General features: G+C 36.8%; 1 long non-coding RNA gene across 1 annotated transcript in view; it reads left to right on the top strand.

Annotated features, from left to right (window-relative positions):
• LOC130455059 (uncharacterized) overlaps nucleotides 1-6,638 on the top strand; it is a 155,093-nt gene extending 148,455 nt beyond the window's left edge. Inside the window, exon 4 of the long non-coding RNA XR_008912879.1 lies at nucleotides 4,627-6,638. This is a non-coding gene — a long non-coding RNA (uncharacterized LOC130455059). The remainder of the gene's footprint in view (nucleotides 1-4,626) is intronic.
• The last annotated feature ends 141 nt before the right edge of the window (nucleotides 6,639-6,779 follow it).

Raw genomic sequence — 6,779 nt, forward strand, 5'->3', positions numbered from 1 at the left:
ATGGAAGCAGTGTCAGATTTCATATTCTTAAACTCAAAGTTTACTCCAGACGTTGACTGCACTCATGGAATTAAAAGGTACTTGAGCCTGGGGAGGAAAGCAGAGACTCTACCTTAGTGACAAAGGTTTACGGAGTCAAAGTTATGGATTTTCCAGTATCAGTGTATGCCTGTGCGAGTTGCAGTCTAAGGAAAGCTTTCAAAATTGTGGTGCTGGAGACTTTTGAGAGCTCCTTGGAAAGCAAGGAGATCTAATCAATCAATACTTAAGTACTGTTTACTGGAAGTTCAAATACAGAAGCTGAAACTTATATACTTTTGCCATATAATATGAAGACAAGACTCAATAGAAATGACTCTGATGTGGGGCAATATTGAAGGCAAAAGGAGAGGGTTAGGACAGAGGATGAGATGAATAGATAATGCCATGGAAGCAAAGACCATGAACTCCCAACAGATTTCAGCAAAAGGTAGAGAATAGAAGGTCCTGGAGATCTATGGTCGTGTCTATAGTATCAGAAAGAATCAGATAGGAGCCAAGGACTGAACAACAATTTTTTAAATGAAATATTCAACTTTAAAAGGTTCATCTTTTAGAATATAAAAACCAAAGCTGCTAATAGCCTGGTTGTGTTATATTATATATATAACCTATATTTATGAATATTCAGATATCATAGAGTATCATAATAACTTGATGTTAGTATGTCTGCTGTATAGTTGGAAATTCTTGAACCCCTAAAACTATATCACCCAAAATTCTTTTCTGTATTACACAGAATGCTTTTCCCTTTGTGCACATTTGGGTCTCCACATATTGGTTATAAGTTCTGAGACTCTGCCTTACTCCTCGTTTTTTCCTCTCTTCTCTCGTGATCTGGTTGGGTTTAGGTAGTTCTTTTATTTTAGTTATTGTTAGTAAAACTTTTAAAAATATACTTAGTTATTGTATATTAATTAAAAAACCCACACTGCCAAGAAGAAATGCAGAACATGAATTTCACCCAAGTTAGCTCAATCATACCTATGAAATTCTATTTATACCTCCTTGTCTTTATGATATCAAAATCACTGGAAAAATATGAAGTCCTTCAGATGTTTTTCTACATTATGCCAAATATCTGCATACGTGAAAACATCAGAATGATTGGAATTTCTAAACACAATCACTTTCCTGGTGTTGAAATTCCCTGAAGTTGCCTGGATCAGGCTTCTGTCAACATATAGTCTCTAATTGGATCCATATTTGAAGCCTTTCCCATTTTTCTAGGACCTACCAAGGTTTTTATTCTATGGTTCTGACATTGAAGAATCATGTTACCTCTATGCCATGATGAAATATAAGAGGAGGATTATATTCATTTCATCACCCGTGAGAAAGGAATAAATCCAGAGACTTTGAAGGGCAGAGCCTGGAAGAAATGCAAAAGTTTCCATCCACAGCAGGGCATGGTGGAGAAGGCTTGGAATCTTGAGGAAAGAGGAGATTCCAAGGAGAGGCAGTTGATCTCTCTATCTTGAGCAATTGTCTCCTGATCTATTAAAAATTCCTCATTGAACTTAATTCCCCATTTCCCCTCAAAGATAGCAAGAAATGTGGCAGAAACCTGAGAAGAATAAGAAATAGCCTAACAAGATCTCACACAGCTCCCTTGACACTCTGAGTCTGGACATTGGCTCTTCTGTGATAGATCCGGGGTCACAAATCCTGAACCTCAGAAACCAGGCTGGCAAGTCTGAGTCTCAACTTTGGAGGGAGGGAAGGGAGATTAGACAGACAGGAACTTCCTTTAACCTCTTTTCTATAGACCCTAACCTACAGACATCTTTTTGTTTCACCCCAATCACAATTGTTAGAATAAAGTTGTCAGTTATCTTAAATCAACTTCCTTGTCTTATTGGAGGAGAGAGAAAGCTGATTTTCTCTCTCTTTCCCTAAGGGAAGTGGTTCATCTATTAAATCAGTTATTGGAGGGGAGTAAAGGCAGGGTTAGCATGGAGACATATTTGAAGAAGACTGAAGTGGGGAATACATCTCACCCTCCTTCTACCTTCTGGGCATTTATCATCTAGTTTTTCTCCATTATACCAAAACCAACCCTTTAATACACACCTCAATATCTAACTCTTCCTCTTTCTCTATTCTAAATCCTGTGCAATATTGCTTCTAATCTAATCAAATAGCTAAAACTATTTTCAAATTGATCATCAATTTCTTGTTACTAATGGGATATTTTCTTAGTCTTTATTCTTTTTGACATCTTTTATCATTTGACTCTGTTGATAATCTTCTTTGCCTATATCTTCTCTCCTTTTTTGGTGCATTGCTACCTCTTAGTTGTCCTAAGTGACTCACCATTCCTCAGTTTCTTTTGCTAGAATTTCATCTTTATCAAGTCCCTCCACTGTGTTAGCTCTGTTCTCTTTACTTTTTATATTCTTCCACTTTCTTCAGTTTCTAATGGATCAGTGATCAGTTCTTTGGGTATAGATAATTCCCAGTTATATTTATCTAGCCCTAAACTCTCCCAGATTCCAGTCCAGCATCACCAACTTCCCATGGGCCATTAAGAACTAAATGGCCCACAGGCATAGGATCATACTTGGAAGAGACCTCAGAGGCAACAGCATCATTTTAAAGATAGGAACTAAAGCCTAGAGAAATTAAATGAATATAATCTAAGATTGTGTTTTAAGTAAACAAAGGTCATAGCTAGAATTAAAACCCATTTGACTCATTACAAATGAAGCATCCTTTCTTCTATGTCTCAAGTTTAGCATGTCTAAAATAGTAAATATCTTTTTTCCTCCCTAAAATTACCCTTATTCTGAACTTCCCTATTACTTCTTTGAGTTCCACTAACCTTCCATTCTATCAGGCTCACAATTTTGCTGATATCTACAATTCCTCACTGCCATTTACCCCATATATCTATTTAATTTCCAAATCTTGTTGATTTTGTGTCTACAACATTTCTTGATTCTATGTCCCCTTTCATTCACTTTTACAGCTATCACCTTTCACCTAGATTATTGCCAAAGCGTCCTATTTGTTCTCCCACACTCTAGAGTTTCCCCACTCCAATCCATCTTCTACACAGCAGCAAAAGCAATTTTCTTAAAGCATAGAAGAGATCCTGAGACCTATCCCACTCAGTAAATTCCAGTGGCTTCCTTTTTATCAAATACAAACCATTTTGGATTTAAATCTTTCATAAACCAAGTCCCTTTCTGTCTTTCAATGTTATCCCTTCTCACCTCTTCCTCCTGGAATTCATGATTTCTATAAAGAGAAACCTTTTAGAGGAACTAGACTCTGGAAACAGTCCCATCCTATAATCTCCAGCTTCCAACTGTTAATATTTTTGTGAGTATGTTCTATCTTTTCTATATGTACAGATTGTCTCCCCCATTAGAAAGTATACTCCTTTATGGCAGGGATTTTTTTTTTTACTTGTAATTTTATTGTCTTTAACAGTTCAGTTTTGAGCACATAGATGCTTAGCAAATGCTTATTGATTAATTCAAGTTGTATTCTGATACTTGATCTCGTGGATATATGGATAAATGATTAGATGAATAAAGGAATAATACGTTTACCCCCTATATACTAATGAAATTGCCAATTCTGAAATTTTATTCCCTAAAAATAAACAAAAAATCAGAAAGTTTGCTGTGAAAAAAAAATATGTTGGAAAAAAACAAAAAAACACCCATTGGTATGTTCAATTTGAAATTCTCCAAGATGCATTAATGGACACACAAGCTTGAAAAAAATGTCACTGAAGTTCTTTTCATCCTGTCTGTGGCCTTTGATTCTGTTTAATGCATTCTGTGTAGAACAAATTTAGTTCAAATGAAATTGGTACATTTCTTCTTGAAATGATTAGTCAGCAAAGAATAATCACATGAGATTTATTTGCAAAGTTTCATATAAGGACAGAATATTTTTACAAAGGGAAAATAATGCATATCTTGGCATATTTTATGGCATTCATATTGGGATTATATTCATTAATTGATACTAGTTGACTTCGTATACTCATATTGTTCTTATGACTTTTCTACTACTTTTTTAAAAGCTAAGGTAGAGCTAAATATGCAAAATACATTAGAAAGAACTCCTTGAATTCCATTAAATTTATTGCCATTTTAATTAGCCAGCATTTATTAAGCATTTCCTAGGTGCAGAATACTATGTTAGACACTGTTAACCTGGAAAAATAACAGAAACTACTAAAGTAGTTACAATTACAAGTCTTTAATCAGGGCAAGGAGAACATAATCAAGAAACACCACATAGAGCCACCACCCTAGAAGGATTATATTCCTGGGGAGGAACATAAAACCAAAGCTCTGAGACTTACTGCTTAGCTACAGAAAGTGGGGTGCTTAAATACGTTTTGGAAGAACCAGTGCATCAACCAGGTTATATAAGTTTACTAAAGCTTGGGAAAGCTGAGATAGCTGAAGTATGGTGGCTGGGAGCTGAGGTTAGGGTGATTGAATAACTACTTGAGTTGATTACAGTTTAAGGGCTTATTGTCTTCTTTAAACTCAGTCCTTGAGGAAAAGGCAAGCCCATTTCAAACTTAATCTATTCTTTGTCTTTTGTTTTAACTTCTAGGGAATAGTTTAGGATCAGTCATCTGAAGATTCCTTCAAGACAATGTTGTGAGCAGTAAAGATACAGAAACAGATATGTTCTCAAGGACATTGTATTCCAACAGGTGGGAAAAGGTATATGCAAAAATAACCACATAAGGCACTCAACCCTTTTCCAGCCTGTCTATTTACAAAATGGGGGTGATAATAGCACCACTCCTCCCAAGGTTGTTGATCAAATAAGATAACATTTAAGCCACTCTGCAAACCTTAAAGCCCTCTCTAAATGCTAGCTACTCTTAACAATTATTAATAGGTAGTCTATAATGGATTACTATCCAGTTGTTCATAAAATTATTGGTTGTTTGAATTAAAACCTGCTTCTGTGCAAAGACAAAACAAATCCAATTTGTTAAATATTTCATGTTAGGTGTTGTTAAAAATGAATTACAATTATAAAAATATTTTTCAATAGATAACTACCAAGTTGGAGGTAAGAATTATTTATAAAAAACCAATTCACAATAGAAAGTGGAGTAATAAATTATTATGTTGTCATGGGAGAGTTTTGGGGTGAAAAACCCCAGGCTCTAGATAGGTTATCTTTTGCAAGAATGTAAGTCTCCAAAACTTACCTTAAAAATAAAAAGAGAGATCTTTCTGGTGGATCCAAGGTGGAAGGGTAACTATAGTAGCACCTCTCTATTTCACCATGAAAATCCTCTCTGACCAAGAGTAAAATATCACCATAAATTGAATACAGGTGTGAAAGAATCAATAAGGAGACAGAGTGAAACAACCCTCAAAAGAGGAGAAACTCAAAAGGTAGGCAGAGACCATCTGGAGAACTGGGATGGGAGGGGAACAGAGCTAGCAGGAGGCATAGCAGCAAGTGCAAGCCAAGAGCAAACTACAACACCCCCCTCCCCCCCCACACACACACATCTGCTCTCACAGATTCCGAACTTAAGTCCTCATTAAGTCAGACCCTGAGATCCTACAGGGCAAATAGTGTCCAAGCCAACTCACACCCTTTGAAATTTCAAACCTGTGGAGAAGTCCAGAGTCCTAGCCCAGGGCAATCTGGGCTGAAGGGGGCTGATCCAGGTGAGCCCAGAGTAAGCCAGTCTAGGTTTGGGATGAGGACCCAGTTCTCAGGGGGGAGCCTCCCAGAGATCTTTTTGCCCAAAACTAAGGGTGAAGCTCCAGGACAGGGCAATCAAGGGTGTGCCTGATTGAATAAAGAAGACATTGAGACTAAAAAATTGAGCCTAAGCCTGGGGTTAGAATCTTATCAGCACCTGACCTGATCAAGTTCAGACTGAGATCAAAAGCTTACACCCAAGTCTGAAGAAAGTCTTTAAGCTATCATCTAAAGGATCAATAGAATCAGCAGGGGGAGGGGGCTTTCAGAGCTTTCAGCCCCCAGACCATCTGGCAAACTAGTAAAAACCCAGAAAATAAGCCAAAAAGAGCATCAAGGAAGTATTGAGGTTTAAGAGGGTACCCCAACTTCCCAGAAAACAGAGTCTAACTATAATTAGAAAGGAAAAATGAGCAAAAAAAAACCACCTAACTCTAAAGAATTTTTATGGAAACAAAGAGCAAGATGCAGACACAGAAAGGGACAGCAAAATCAAAGGAAACACACGTGCAAAGTCCAAAAGAAAAATATGGATTGGACACAGATTCTGGAAGAGCTCAAAAAAGACTTCAAAAACCAATTAAGAGAGGTAGAGGAAAAGTGGGGAAGAGAAATGAAACTGATACAAGAAGAAAAGGAAAGAGATGCAAGAAGAAATATGCCATTTGAAAAAGGAGAACCAAAAACTGACAGTGGAAAACCAGTCCTTAAAAATCAGAAAAAAATAAAAAAAAAAGAGAAATTTATTAATTTGCAAGTCATATCAACTGGCTGGGGAGACAGTATGCAGGTGGAGCACTGAATCCTCCAGGAGATGGGGTATGAAGATGTTATGCTTCTTTGATAGCAGGGGTTAAACGATAAGAAAAGGGGGATGGGGTGAATTTGGAATGAGGTAATTGCTTTGAGGTTGAGGTATAGGGGATGATCTGTGCAATTCAAAGGATGCTAATCAAGAGTGGAACCTAGAAGTACATATCTATATTAATTGAAGGTCTTCAAATGATGCATATCTGTGATAATTGGATATT

The sequence above is a fragment of the Monodelphis domestica genome, chromosome 6 (assembly GCF_027887165.1).
Source record: "Monodelphis domestica isolate mMonDom1 chromosome 6, mMonDom1.pri, whole genome shotgun sequence".
In the NCBI taxonomy this organism is placed as follows: domain Eukaryota; kingdom Metazoa; phylum Chordata; class Mammalia; order Didelphimorphia; family Didelphidae; genus Monodelphis; species Monodelphis domestica.